This window comes from Ahaetulla prasina, chromosome 1, assembly GCF_028640845.1.
Source record: "Ahaetulla prasina isolate Xishuangbanna chromosome 1, ASM2864084v1, whole genome shotgun sequence".
NCBI lineage: Eukaryota > Metazoa > Chordata > Lepidosauria > Squamata > Colubridae > Ahaetulla > Ahaetulla prasina.
This window is the reverse complement of record NC_080539.1, coordinates 36,538,348-36,553,951: the sequence shown is the minus strand read 5'-3', so window position 1 is coordinate 36,553,951 and position 15,604 is coordinate 36,538,348. Positions and strand designations below refer to the sequence as shown.

Genomic DNA, 15,604 nt, shown 5'->3' with positions numbered 1-15,604 from the left:
GTCTGATAACCAATAAGGATACCTGTCCTTACACAGGAACAGGAAACTCCAAGGCGGGGCACAAGAGAGGGTATAAATTTCTCTCTCACCCATGTGCTTGATTGCCCAGAACCTCAAACCATGTGGTCCTGTCCACCAGTAAACCATCTTTCCAAAGCTACCATATTAACAATGTCTTTCTCCCCACTTGGAACTGAACCCAGATGGACATTTCTTCCAACAAATATAATAACTGTCTTCACAATTACAACTTCTACAGTGAAGTGTAGGCAAAATTCCTCCCTCCCCACACCTCTCTCTCTCCCTCCTTCCCTCCCTCCCTCTTATATTTACATGAATATACTGCCCCCAGTCCCACTTAAAGAAGTTGCGCAATATATGCAATAGTTGTATAACTTTATTTCAAGAAACATTTGCCAATTCTTTCTTAAATGTATAAATGTTTTAGAATTTGCCAGATAGCAATTTTATTTATATAAAGAAAGATAAAGCAGTAGCAGGCAGTGATGTTGGGTCATTGGCCAGATCTTCAAGATATCCGTGGCAGAAGATGGAGATTATTATCTGTATCTGTACAAATGAGATAAAATAATAGTTTTTCAAAGTGGATTTAAGGTATTTTCTGCCACATGAATCACAAAATGATTCCTTTTGCCCTTATTTTAATCCCTCTTCCTGTTCACATCAATGCTTTGCAATGCTTTATGAATGCAAACAATATCAGGCAGAATATCTCTATTAGAGGAGATTTTTCTCACCCTGGACAGCACCACCATCCTTGTGGACAATTAACACTCCTAGTACAGCCCTGGTTCTTACGGGTAGTGCAAAATCCTCTTACTGCTCCTACCCGACAGTTTTGGCCGGCAATCCCTATGAAAAAAAGAGGAGAAATGTAAATGATGATACCTTGCTATTTAGATGCTTTTTTCTTCCACCACCTTCTTCTGCAGAATTGGAGGATTCCTATGAGTTCCCTTTAAATTGAAAAATCCATTTCTGCTCATCTCCCTATAGTAGCCCAAATAAATCCAATATGAACCCAAGTTTGAAGTCTTGCTTAGTTTTGATTTGCTTGGTATCTGTATCTACAGTATTAAGGTAATATTTTAATTAAGGGGGAAAAAATCTGCTTCATACCAAGGGAAGATTTTGCTGTGATATCCTGCATTATTCTTCATTATTACAATGGATCCTTACTTGCTAGGAAATAATGCTCAGTTACAGTGGCTGTTTTTGCTGGGCAAAAAACTTGAGTGAGAAGGGTTAACTTCCTTTAAACTTCAGGAGAAGTTTGGTTTTCTTTTGGCTTTCTCGCCCTTCTTTTAATGTTTCTATCACTGCTTTTTTCTGTCTTGAAATGCTGTGCATTTATCATATTTTGCTTCAATTTCCTCTCTTTTTCGCCATATTAAGTACGGACAGATTCAGTAGATGATTAAAATCTATTTATTATTTTTATCCCATCTCTGTTTTTTTAAAAAATAACTCAAGGTGGTGAATGCATCTAGTATTTCCTCCTCCTTTTCTCTCCACTACAGCAACCAGTGGTGGGTTGCTACCAGTTCACACCGGTTCGGGAGGACCGGTAGTGGTAATTTCAGATAGTTCAGAGAACTATCGTTAGTAATTGCTGGCTGGCCATGCCCCTGAACCGGTTCCCAGTTACCAAGCACTCGCCCCGGCAGCCATGTTCTTCACACACGCACATCCCATTGCCTTGCAAATCCAATGGGATGCACATGTGTGAAGAACATGGCTGCAATGGCAGCAGCTTTTTCCATGGCTGTGAAGCTTGCCGGTCTGGGCGGCCCCCTCCCTGCCTGCCAGCAGCTCCTGAATCTACCGCCGTTGCAACCACAATGGGGAGGGGGGTGTCAGCTTGCCAGGCCGCCAGCTTCACCTTCCTCGCTGCCACTGCCCTCTCCTGCCGAGGCTACTCCTGCCACCGGCACTGCCTTTCCTTCAGAGACACCTGGAAGATCTAGAAGGTAAGTCCAATGCTGGTGGTGGGGGAGAGAGACCTGCTGCGCTTGGTCAAAGAGCCATCTCAGGAGGACATGGTGAGGTTCACTCGCCTTTTGGGCCTGTTGTACTCAGCCTCGGGTTATGCCATGTGGCTAAAGCTTGCCAGGATGGCCAATCCTCTTCCTGCCACCTAGCAGCTCCTGAAGTCTCCCACTGCCTTTGCAGCCACGGGGTGGGGGTGGGGGCAGCTCGGTAAATTTCGCAGTAGCCGTGTGGCTAGAAAGCTTGCTGGGCCACTGCCCCCCTTCCCCTCTGGGCTAGCGTTTCCCAAAGCTGCCAGGATTGTAGCTGCACCCACCCCCTCCCTGCCGCTTGGAGCTCACCCGCCTGGAGCGAAAGCTCACCTTTCTCCCACTGCCACTGCCGGGCCATCCTGTTGCTTGGAGCTCCAAGTGGCAGGGGGAGGGGGAGGAGGGCAGCCGGGTAAGCTTCACAGCAGCATAGCCACAAAGCTTGCTAGGCTGCCGTCCCTTCCCCACTGGGCTAGCATCTCCTGAAGCTGCCGGGGTTGCAGCCACGTCCCCACCCCATTTGTAGTTGTTTGTTCCATATAATTAAGCAGTCTGCTATTACTGTGTTTTAGTGAATATCTCCTTTTCTCATGTGTTTAATGTTCTAATTATTTTGGCTTGATTTCTTTTTCTTTTTGGGTGTTTGCTTCCCCCCCCCACAAGTTTATAGTTTTGCCATCCATTTAATTTCTAGGGGATGTGGATGTGGTGGGTCTTAGCTAATTTTTGTTTATATAAAATATATATGAGGTAATATAAGGAAGTATAAGCATATATATATAAGAGGAAGAAAAAGAAACAAGCAAACAATAGGACAGGAATGGTAGGCACGTTTGTGCTCTTATGTATGCCCCTTTGTGGGAAATAGAATGGCTTCAGCTTTTTAATGGCCCATTGACAAAGGTGGGGACTGAATCTATGCCTGAGTTTCTGCTTCTATTTTCTTTTAGGGGAATTTTCCTGCCCTGTTAAATATTTTTTAAATTTCTTTTTCTTTTCCTAGGAGAAGAGTGGATCATAACTTCCAACATAATATACTGCAATAGGGAATGAGAGAGGAGGGGAGGGGAGGAAGGAAGGAGGGAGCTGGGAATGAGATGGATGGAAGGAGACGGGAATGAGAGGGGAGGGAGGGAGGGAGGAAGGAAGGAAGGAAATGTTGGAAGAAATGTCCATCTGGGTTCAGTTCCAAGTGGGGAAAAAGACACTGGAAACATGGAAACATGCATCCAGGATTTGTGAGTCCAAATTGAAGTTAATCAGTGTGCAATCCAGGCTTTGCCCCCCTTTTTAAAAAATTACACACAATGAGCCCTGGGACTTCTACTGTAGTAAAAAAAAATTGGAACCCACCCCTGACAGCAACCCTGTGCAGAGGTTCGGATTGAGAGAGAGAGGGACTGGTCCAAATTCAACTGGCCAGCTTTCATGCCTAAAGTAGGATTCGAACTCAGTTCCGAGGTTTCTAGCCTTTTGTTTTAACTACTAGACCAAACTGGCTCTCTGTTATGCCTCTTTATTCAAATAGGCCATATTTTGTTGAGAATTTGGTATAACAAAACTAAAACGAACCAAACCAATGAAAGCAAGCTACAATAACAAAAGCCCCAGTTAGGTTTTGTTGAGAATAGTGAACCAATAAATTAATTTTCCAGCCCCTCCTTGATGCCTGATAATTTATAGGATCTTGAGTTTTAATGCAAAAGAAAAATCAATGGCATATTTTTCAAATATTTGGAGGCTCATGTTTTCAATAGTCCACATTGTTCAAAGCTATTTTCTTAAAAGTAAAACAAAAAGAATGTGTTGAAGATTACCCTGCTTTCAGCGATAATCATACTTGCATAGAAAGTAGCGAGTTATCAATCTCTCTAAATAATGAGTAATTTTATTTCTTACCTGGTTCATACAGGAATGCCACAAAAAGGATTGCGAACAGCAAATTAAGGATCTTCATGCTGGGCTTGGTTCCTCTAAATGTTACTCCTGGGACTGAACACAGTTCTCTATTTATAGAGTGTTGATGATTGCATCATGTCATGTCAGTGAAATATTGCAAATATTCTTAGGTATTATTTTACTGTTCTTACATAAGACATTGGTGCATCTTCCTTATATTGAAACACTCCTGTGGCTTTGCTGTTGCAAAAGGCCTTGGAAGAGCAAGGGAATGAGTTCAACAGCTAACCTGCTATGGTTGTAAAAGATTGGAGCCTCAGAACTTGCCATGTCCCAATGGGAAAAAGAAAAGTCCTTACTGAAATACTTCCTAAACTCTTATCAGTCAAGAAAGAAAATGCTCAGTCATATTCACTAATGTTAGGCATCTGGTATTGTCACTGCAGTCATGGGAGACATAATTTCTGGTAAAAAACCTGGATCTGCTTCTTAGTGGTTGTTTTTGGCACTCAGATGAAGCAAGAACTAAATTTGCTTTCATTGTAGCAGCCTCCCTTAGCTAGGAGATTCCTACTTCCCTGAGGAAAGAGAATAAAAAAAAGAATAAAAAAAGCACAAAGTCCAGTCGAGCTTTTTATAATTTTGTGAACAACCAACTTAAAGACTCAAGATCCATCCCACCACTAAAAGAATCTAACAGCAAAGAATATACTGATGAAACAGTTAAAGCAAACCTCTTTAACACATTCTTTGGCTCAGTCTTTGTTAACAGTGATGGCTTATACCAGACATTCCCCAATTGTATCAACAATGAATACAACAACCTAACACATATAGATTTCACAGAAGATATTGGTGAAAAAGCTCTTCGCAAACTAAAACCATCCCTATCTATTGGACCTGATGGACTATGTGCATACTTCTTAAAAAAGCTTTCCACTAGTATAGCAGAACCTCTAAGCGTAATCTTTGAAAAAGCTTTCACGACCAGTTCCCTACCCAAACTTTGGTCACTAGCCACGGTCATCCCTGTCTTCAGAAAAGGTGACCCCAGCCTAGTTGAAAATTACAGACCAATCTCTCTATGCTGTGTCACCTTCAAAGTAATGGAATCCATCATCAACCAATCCATTACCTTCCACCTAGAAACAAACAACCTACTCTCTAATATACAATTTGGTTTCAGAAAAAAATTATATAATTTACAACTTCACTGCAAAAACATATGGACTACAAATCTTGATCTAGGCAAAACAATAGATGCAATCTACATAGACTTCTGTAAAGCTTTTGACTCAGTAGTACATGATAAACTTCTCCAAAAACTAAAATCCTATAGCATCTCAGGACCCCTCCACAATTGGATAATAACTTTCCTGTCAAACAGACAACAAGTGGTCAAAATTGGCAATGCTATATCAAATCCTGTTCCTGTCATAAGTGGCGTTCCCCAAGGCAGTGTTCTTGGACCAACACTCTTCATGTTATACATAAATGATCCCTGTGACCATATTATAAGTAATTGTGTTCTCTTTGCTGACAATGTCAAACTATTTAACATCACAAATAATACAGCTACCCTTCAAAAAGATCTTGACTTTGTATCCGAATGGTCTAAAACTTGGCAACTCCAAATATCTACCAGCAAATGTTCAGTCTTACATATTGGAAAAAAGAACCCAAACTATTAAGTACAAGCTTGATGGACATTATCTTACAGATGACCCCCACCCTGTCAAAGACCTTGGAGTTTTCATATCAAATGATCTAAGTGCCAAAGCCCACTGCAACTACATCGCAATAAAAGCTTTAAGAGTTGTAAACCTAACCTTGCGTAGCTTCATCTCCAAAAACACTACTCTACTAACCAGAGCATATAAAACATTTGCTAGACCAATTCTTGAATACAGCTTGACTGTCTGGAACCCATACCACATTTTGACATCAATACAATTGAATGTGTCCAGAAATATTTTACAAGAAGAGTTCTCCATTCCTCTGAATACAACAAAATACGCCACCAGACTTGAAATCCTGGGTTTAGAAAATTTAGAACTCATGCATCTTGACATGACTTGAGTTTAACTCATAGAATCATCTATTACAATGTCCTTCCTGTCAAAGACTACTTCAGCTTCAATTGCAACAATACACGAGCACACAATAGATTTAAGCTTAATATGAACCGCTCCAATCTTGATTGCAGAAAATATGACTTCAGTAACAGAGTTGTTAATGCCTGGAATACACTACCTGACTCTGTGGTCTCTTCCCAAAATCCCCAAATCTTCAGCCAAAAACTGTCTACTATTGACCTCACCCCATTCCTAAGAGGTCTATAAGGGGCGTGCATAAGAGCACAAGAGTGCCTACCGTTCCTGTCCTATTGTTTCCTTTCGTTATATCGTTATAATATTGTGTAGTGTTGGAACTATTTCTGCATCCTTATTTGTGTTCTGGAGTTATGAGGAGTTCTGTAGGACACAGAAGCTTAACTGAAATCAAGAAGGAGAGCTGATTTCTACAAGCTGTGTATTCTTTGAGTATTAGGTATATTAGATGTTTTTTTTTTTGCTGCTTCAGCCACAAAGGATTTCATGCTTTGTCGTACTTTTTATTAGAAAGCATTAAACTTTACTTTTCTTCTGTGATGAGAAAAATATGGTTTTACACTTAGGCAAGGAAAGCAAATTACAGAAGTATAAAATAGGTGATACGTGGCTCAATAGCAGTAACTAAGAGAGGGATCTAGGACTCCTAGTGGAGAGCCACTTACATATGAATCAGCAGCATGCGACAGCTCCCAAAAAGGCTGATGCAATTTTAAGCTGCTTCAACAGAGAGATCGTATCAAAGACATGTGAAGTGTTAGTGCAGCTTTATACTGTTTTGCTAAGAAAACACTTGGAACTGTATCCAGTTTTAATTAAAATGATAGAAAAAAGATGTTGAGACTTTAGGAAGGATGCAGAGAAGAACAACAAAGATCATTAGGCAGCTGGAGACTAAAACATACAATGAATGGTTGTAGAAACTGGGCATGTTTAGTCTAATGAATAGAAGGACTATGGGTGACATGATAGCAGACTTTCAATATTTGAGGGGCTATCACAGAAAAGAGGGGGTCAACTAAATTCCAAAACACCTGAGAGCAGGACAAGAAGTAATGGATGGAATTTATTAAAGAGATATCCAACCTAGAATGAAGTAGAAGTTTCTTGAGAATGAGAACAATTAACCAGCAGAACCATTTGGCTCCAGAGGTTTTTGAGTCCTCCATCAATGGGTTTTTTTAAGAAGAGTTTGGACAGCCATTTGTCTGGAATGGCATTCGGTCTCCTGCTTGAGCAGGGGTGGACTAGAAGACCTTGAAGGTCCCTTCCAACACAGTTATTCAATAACTTTTGTTGGTTCTGAAGTGTTGCATCCAGTTGCCTTGAATGCTATAAAGATTTAAAAATGGCTGGACTTTAAAAAAGTCCATGCCTCTGCTGAACTAGTTACTTAAAATCTATTTTTTTAATTCCTTAATTTAGGGTAGAGTTGGGCAACTAGGTGGAGCTTAACATTTACTGGCTGGACACCCTTCCTGACACCAGGCCAAGTTCACAGCAGATATTGTTTCTTTTCCTTCTCAGACAAACATATTCTAGAGTTATGAAGAGTCCTGTAGGACACAGAAGCTTATCTGAAATCTAGAATGAGAGAATGGAATTGAACTTTCAACCTTCTGAGTTTGAAGTCAGCATCTTCATCACTAGGCCATCATGCCCCTCAATACTCAGACTTAATACATAATACTCAGACTTAATACTCAAGAGAACTGCTATAGATAAGAGACAACGTTCCAGTATATATTACACAAGTCCACTGTTTTTTCTCTCCTCCCTATCCACGATACAGTTGGTTTGAGAAAGGATCGTAAAAGTGAGGAATGAGAAGAAGAAATAGAACATATACCTAACCAAAGAGTCAACAAATTTTTTGTGCTGTGACCCAGGCCCAAGTAGGTGGTAGTAGATGCAGTCAGTTCAAAAACAAACAAACCTTATTAGAACAGTTGAGAATTAACTCATTCTCAGCATAGTCCAAACTAAATCAAAGCAAATGCTTCATAACACAATTTTTCAGTCTTATCAACAACCTTGGTCTAATTAGGCAAACTGCCAAAGGCTTTTTCTCGGCAAAAGTTCAAAAGCAGAAGACACCAACAAGAAATAAATGCAAGAAGACAAGGAACAAGACTATCAACGTTGTTTTCCGACAAAGAGCCCAAACACCGTTGCTGGTCTTTTAAGCCTTATGGGAGGGGCCAATCATCTCTTGGCCCTACTCCCGAGTCGTCCTCTTTCTTTAGCTGCTCTTGCCTTCTGTCAGCTCTTCCCATGCATGCGTTAGGAACAGGCTCCTCCTGTTCTTCTGCCTCACTATGTCAGCCTCTGGAGGCTCCAGGGTCTGCACATCATTCCCAGATGGCCCTGGCCCCACCTCTGCCTCTGATGCAGAACCCTCATCTGGGCCTTCCCCAGCCTCCAGGACTGGCCCATGTTCTTCCTTGGCCTCATTGCTGTCCGACTCCATTGCCAGCTCCACAGACTGCTGGCAGACCACAACACTTTGTTTACATACACCCTATCTATAAACTGTGGTGAACAATCAAGATGCAAAGAATTGCTGCAGTGAAAAGGCATACTGAGACGGTCCACAGTGGACTCAGGTTTTGAGCCTGGTTGTTGGTGAACAATGGATGGAAAGGATTGGGTCAAGATACATTCTTGGCAATGGCTGGAAAAGTAACTGGTTATTCAGCCACATTTCCTAAGCTTTGCCTTGAGGGTAGAGGCTATTTCTGTGGATAATCCTCCCCCACTTTAAATATCCTTGCTACAGGACCTCACATAAATAGATGGGAATTAAACACAGATCACTAAATAGTAGCAGAACAGTGAGACTAAAAATGGTAAAATTGGTAGCTCTGGAAGGACAGGAAATCAATAACTAATAATGTGGTTCTTAACCACAGGAAGCAGTTGAATAGGAAATGCTGGAAGGCAATCTCTTAAATTACCTTGAAGCCTAGAAATAAAATTGCACTCCGGTGATCTAAAACGGTTGAACTACCTTGTGTGATAATCGAATGCAGCAAGGATAATGAAGAAACTTCAAGGACAAACTAACTTGGTGTTTAGTAATCGGTTAAAGTAAGGTAAAGAATAATAAAATTAAGTACGTGAAGATTAGTGCTGACATCTAGGTTCATAAATAATTGAGGAATGAAGTTTTAACAAGCAGCCTGCATACCCTCTGCCCATGGTGAGTTGATTACAGCCTATTTGTTTAGAATGAAGGGGAAATATGGGGGTAATGAGTACGGCTGTTAATAATGTCTACTCACACTCTACTACCTCTCACTCTATCCTTCATTGGAGGTTTGAGTCAGAAAGATATTCTGGCAGGCTGTCTTTAGACTCCCATCCTAGAATTTTAATTGGGACATCCTCACCACCCTAATTGGGCTGACTATGTTAGTGTTTGATTCCCAAAGTAAAATGTTTCACCCCAGAAGGGAAGAGAAAGGGGAAAAGGTGACAGCCCACTGCCCCACTCCTGCTCAGCTTTCTGTCCAGCTGCTGCTCATCAACCATCTGTGGGATGGAACTCTTGAGAGAAATCCCCACAGATGGCAATGGGAGTCAGTAATTCAGAAAGGGTGGTAGTGATGAGAGAGAGCAAAACAATTTCTGTTTTCCCTCTAAGACCCTGCTTAAAATCAAAGATCAAAACATTTTTTTTTTTTTTAAATTAGGATTCAGAATGCCCTCTTGATGGAGCAATAGACCAATGGAGCAAAAATAAATAAAATAATAAAGTAAAATAAAATAAAGTAAAGCTCACAAAGCTAAAACTATAAATCAACACGTACATTGTATGTATCAAAAACGAATCTTGATAGACAAACCTTATTTCATTCTTTGACAAAATGACAAAATTAGAAGATCTTTGCACAATGATTACTTGGAGTACATAAGTCCAAGCATAGAAAGGCATTTGACAAAGTAGACTACAATCTACTAGTTTTTAGATACAGAGCAAGAGAATATAATTTTATTAGTTTCACTGAGATGATCGAGTTGCAACTATTTCTTGGTTGGAAAACAGTTTATCTTCATGCCAAATCAAGCTTTTCCTCCAGTGTAAATAGCAAGAGTTTCCATTTCCATCTTCATTTGGATGTATGAGTAGCGCTTTCACATTTGCGAACCGATAGCAAAGGTAAGTGAATATCACCTCTGATCTTGGCCTTTGGCAGCTTGGCTCCTGGCACAAATTCTATTGCGCAATCAGTAGGGTGGTGTATAGGGAATAAGTTACATTCGTGCTCACTTTAAGCACCTGCTAGGTCTCTATACTCTTTGGGCACCTGGCAGCATCCCAGGTTTTTTTTTTTTGTTTACATTTATATCCCGCCCTTCTCCGAAGACACAGGGCGGCTTACAGTGTGTAAGGCAATCGTCTCATTCTATTTGTATATTTATAAAGTCAACTTATTGCCCCCCCAACAATCTGGGTCCTCATTTTACCTACCTTATAAAGGATGGAAGGCTGAGTCAACCTTGGACCTGGTGGGACTAGAACCTGCAGTAATTGCAGGCAGCTGTATTTTAATAACAGGCTTCTTACAGCCTGAGCCACACCGCGGTGGGTTGTCCATGCAGGTTGCGGTGCCCTCTCCCCAGCCAGAGCTGTTAGGGGGTAGAACCAGTTGAGCATCAGCCTGAGTTGGGGGTGGCAGTGCCTATTTTTAGCTTTTGGTAGCCATTTTGCCACGTAATGGCTGGGCCCCATTTGTCTAGCCAAGCAAGCCCCACGATGAGTGATTCGGTCATCTTTGGGGCTACCATGAAGCGTATGAGTTCCCAGTGGCATCCCATCTCCACTATAACGAGCTCCATGACTAGAGTGGCTAGGGCTCCACCTACTTGTGTCCCATCAACTTGCTCAAAGCGTATGGGGTGACCCAGGGGTTTTTGTGTCTATACCTAGCTTTTGGATGGCTGGGAGGCTGATTAAGCACCTGTGCAACCAGTGTCTATCTATGTCCCCTTGGGCCCCAGTCCTGGGTACCACTATTCAGGACTTAATAGAGAGGGGGCAGATGGCAGTCTTGGCAGGCATTTCCTATAAAGCTTGAATTTATTAGAGATGTCATATTGGCGCATCTGGGAAAACCCGAATCTGAAGCCCCCGGGTTTTCCCCACCCAAAGTAAATCAAAGTTCCTTCCCCTGATTCCACATGGGCATCACAAGGTCCAATCATGTCACTGTTCCAACTGTAGTTGCCTCCTAGTCACACTTCCTCAGGTGCAGGCTGAACATCCTTGACTCCCAAGGGAAAATGTTGTTATGGCTATACACCTCATACTGTCTCCACCACTCCTCCCGTTCCCACAGCTTGCCCATCCACCAGCCCTGAAGACTCCAAGTTAAAGATGGCTCCAGGGCTGACATAAAGAACTAGTCCTTGGTTTACATTGGTAAATAACTATTTCTATTTTAATAATTCTTTTCAGTGAAGTTTGATTCACACCTCAGATGTTAAAATTTTATCAGAAGTTTTGTGACAATGGGGTTAAATTATTTTGTCAGAAGTTGAATATTTACATGCTCTTATAAATTTAGACACTTTAATAAAGGAGAAGTGGAAAGTGAGTGAACAAAACTTGGGGAGGAGGGAATTAAGTAGGCTGAGGCTTGTGTGAATACTGGTTTTGCAAATTATATTTCAACCTGTGTATATTGTTAGATCACACCCCTTTATTATCATAGTTAGACTAGCGCCCAAAATTTGTTGATTCTCTCTCTCTCTCTCTCTCTCTCCCTCCCTCCCCCCTCTCTTACTCACCCTCTGATAATTTCATTTTATTGTGTAGTCTTTCTATCTGTTTTATGCTGATCGCTAAAATGAATAACTTACATCTGTCAATCTGTCCATTTAACAAAAAGAATGGCGCAGGAACAAACACTGTTTCTCATGCAGATTTCCTTTTGCTGCATTTCCATTCTTTTATCAAGAATGTCAAGTCTACACTGATACCAAGTCATCAGACAAAGATATTTTATTCTAAGTGGTACCCCATGGTATTTAGCTTGAAAAAAAATAATCTTAAGAGATTCTTTTATGTTTCATTGCGAGGTCTTAGCTGATAGTTTTAAGTTTCATTTTGTACTACTTCTGTTCAAGCAACCATGTCAATGGCAAAGTAACTTCTTGAATAAATACGCAGATGGGGAAAAACAAGACTATGTGATGTTATTGCATAATATGTTGTTGAAGAACAACGAACACCTTCCACACTGAAATGTAGGCGAAGAGATATAATTCTCTCTCTCTCTCTCTCTCAAACACACATATACACACACAGATACAGTGATGTGAATATACTGCCCCCAGTCTCCTTAAAGAAGTTGCACAATATTTGCAATGCTCCTTTAGTTTTATTTCAAGGAATATTTGCAAATTTTACTTCATGCATAGTTTCAGAGTTTGATAGCAATTTATTTTATATAAAGAAAGATAAAGCAATAGCAGGCAAAGATGTTGGGTCATTGTCCAGATCTTGATGATATTCATGGTGCTATTTGGAGATGGTATTACTTCCCAGCGGTGGCATAGAAATGATATAAAATAATAGGTTGATCAACATGGGTTTAAGGTATTTTCTGCCACGTGAACCACAAACTATTCTGTTCTGCCTTACTTTTTACACAGTACTTTCTTTGAAACCCTTTTCCTGTTTCATGTCCGTGCTTTGCAATACTTTATGAACGCAAACAATATCGGGCAGAATATCTCAAAATACCTCTGTGGTCTCTATTAGAGGATATTTTTCTTGCTGTATACAGCATATCCATCCCCTTGGACAGTCCTGTTGCCCATAACTGGTAACAGGCAACAAAATGCAAAAGCACTGTCCTCCTCTACTATGACAGCAGTGGCTGGTCTTCCCTGTGAAAAGAAAAAGAGGAGACAGGTGAATGATGAGTAAAGATATCTTGATATTTAGATACATTTTTCCTTCCAACCTTCTTCTGCAGAACTGCAGGATTCCTTTGAATTCAGGAAGTTCCCTCTGACCAGAGGAATCCATTTCTACTGATTTCCCTTCAGCAGCCCAAATATATATCAACACAGGTTTAAAGCGTGAGCCAGAGTTGAATTGGCTGGTATGCCTGAATCTATCAAGGAAGGAAGTCCATCTGATCCACCTCAACGGAAGACCTTGCTGTGATATATTTTTCTCCAGTATTCCCATGGATCCTTGCTTGCTGAGAAATAATGCTGAGTTATAGTGGGCGGTTCTCCTGGGTGTTTTAGATGAAGATGCTGAATCCTTTGAACTTCAGAACCTGGTTTTCCTTTGGCTTTTTCCCTCTTCTCTTAATGTTTCTAATGCTGTCCTTCTCTGCTCTAAAACCCATCAGTTTTAGTATTCATTTCATCTTCCAGAACAAATTAAAGCAATGAGGACTGAGGTACCATTGTATTCCTTTCAGCACATATTTTCCTCAGTAGGTTCCAGTAGGTTGGGCTGAAAGAGAATGACTAACCCAAAGTCATTCAGCTAGTTTTTGGCCTAAGGCAGGTGCACTAAACACTACATCAATCTGACTCTCTTTCCAGACTTAAAGTGACATTTTTTCATTCTTCTTATATTATCTGCATTATGCATTATTCCTGGATTATTGACAGGAATAAGGTTTGAGTCTCAACAAAGTGATAGTGACTGAATGAAAGATTGTGTGAGGAAAAATTTCAATCTCTCTCTCTCTCTCTCTCTCTCACACACACACACACACATCTATATGTATTTACCTACTTATCAAATTTATTGGCCACTCATCTTATCACAGGGTAATTGTTGTGTATGTTACTATTGGTGGGGATTTCAAGCAGGAAAACATTTGAATTCTATTGGTTGCCATCTGGCCTAGGTATGTATAAAAGAAGGGCATCCTGCCTGCTTTGTTTACTGAAGTCTCACTCTAAATAAAAGAACTATTGTCACTGGTCTGGTCTTGATCGGAGTCCTCCATCCCCCGATCTAACATTGCTGACGAGGATGGGATCACCGAGCTAATTAACAGACCGAAGAAGAAGCAAGGAAGGAGCCAACAAGATGTCCAAAACTGCCAACAACCTGAGGCCATTCAATTGGACTGTCGAGAAATGGGATTCCTTCAAGGCCAGATTCGACTGCTTGCTCGAGCCAAATGATAACCACAGGCTACCAGACAATAGGAAAAGAGCACTTTTTCTCCATCATTGTGGGCAAGCTGTGTTCAGAATAGCAGAGGCGCTCACAGCTCCAAACCCAGTCCAAGCGGTAGACTGGACCATCCTAAAGGACACCCTCAGAGTTCACTACGCACCAGCTCCATTGATCTTCGCCCAACGATTCAAATTCAGGCAGCGACTGCAATGGGGTGCAGGTGGGCTTGCTGATTGCGTACCTGGCTCCTTGCTACGTAACAGCAGCCCTGCCCGAGCTGCTAGAGATGATAGCCAGGACGGCGGTTGAGACCCCCAGACTTATGGTTTTGGGGGATTTCAACTTGCCGTCAGCAGGTGACTCGTCAACGGCAGCTCAGGAGTTCATGGCTTCCATGACAGCCTTGAACCTGACCCAGTTAGTTAACAGTCCCACTCACACTGGGGGTAACACACTGGATTTGATTTTCATCTCGGGAAAGTGGCTAAATGATCTGGAGTTAGGGGAGCTACTATTTAAACCCTTGTCATGGTCAGATCATTTGCTCCTTCAGCTAGACTTTCGAACCGCTGCACCACACCGCAGGGAGCGGAACCAGTTCGATGGTTTCATCCCAGGTGCCTGATGGACCCAGAGAACTTCTGACGGAGCTTGGGCCATTTCCGAGGGAATTAGCCCATGGCTCAGCTGAGGAACTGGTCGCTGCCTGAGAAGAGGCGGCGGCTGGGGCTTTAGACTGTGTCGTGCCTTTGCGGCCTCTGACCCAGTGACGAACTCAACCAGCTCCGTGGTATAACGAGGAGCTGAGAGAGATGAAGTGCCAGAAAAGAAGCCTAGAGAGCGCCTGGAGGTCCAGTCGCTCCGAACCCGACCGAACACTAGCGAGGTAGCATATTCAGACCTACCTAGTGGCGATTAGAGCGGCGAAACATAATTATTTTTCCGCTCTCATCGCATCGGCAGATAATCGCCCAGCCACCCTGTTTAGGGTGACCCACTCCCTGCTTACGCAGGAGGCTCGGGAGGACCCCTTACAGGGGCGTGCTGAGGATTTTGTACAGTATCTGTCTGATAAAATCGCTCGGATTCGGGACGGACTGGACACTGATTGGATAGATCCGGGTGGGTTGGCGGGGACGAGTCTTGAGAGTTTTATCTGGGCTGAGTTCGATCCTGTGACTCCCGATGACATGGACAGGCTGTTGGGTAGGCTGAATCCCACCACATGTTTATTGGACCCGTGTCCCTCCTGGATGGTACTGGCCACACGGGAGGTTACACGAGGCTGGCTCCTGGGAGTTACCAACGCTTCTTTGGTGGGGGGCATTTTCCCTACCGCCTTGAAAGAGGCGGTGGTGAGGCCCCTCCTCAAGAAGCCCTCCCTGGACCTAGCT

At 42.1% G+C, this 15,604-nt stretch overlaps 1 long non-coding RNA gene across 1 annotated transcript; it reads right to left on the bottom strand.

Annotated features, from left to right (window-relative positions):
* Window positions 1-497: 497 nt before the first annotated feature.
* LOC131188474 (uncharacterized) lies at window positions 498-4,005 on the bottom strand. Its single transcript, XR_009152782.1, has 3 exons — window positions 3,939-4,005; window positions 759-873; window positions 498-570 (listed from the first exon to the last, which is right to left on the bottom strand). It is a non-coding gene; the product is annotated as an uncharacterized LOC131188474 (long non-coding RNA).
* Between the last annotated feature and the right edge of the window lie 11,599 nt (window positions 4,006-15,604).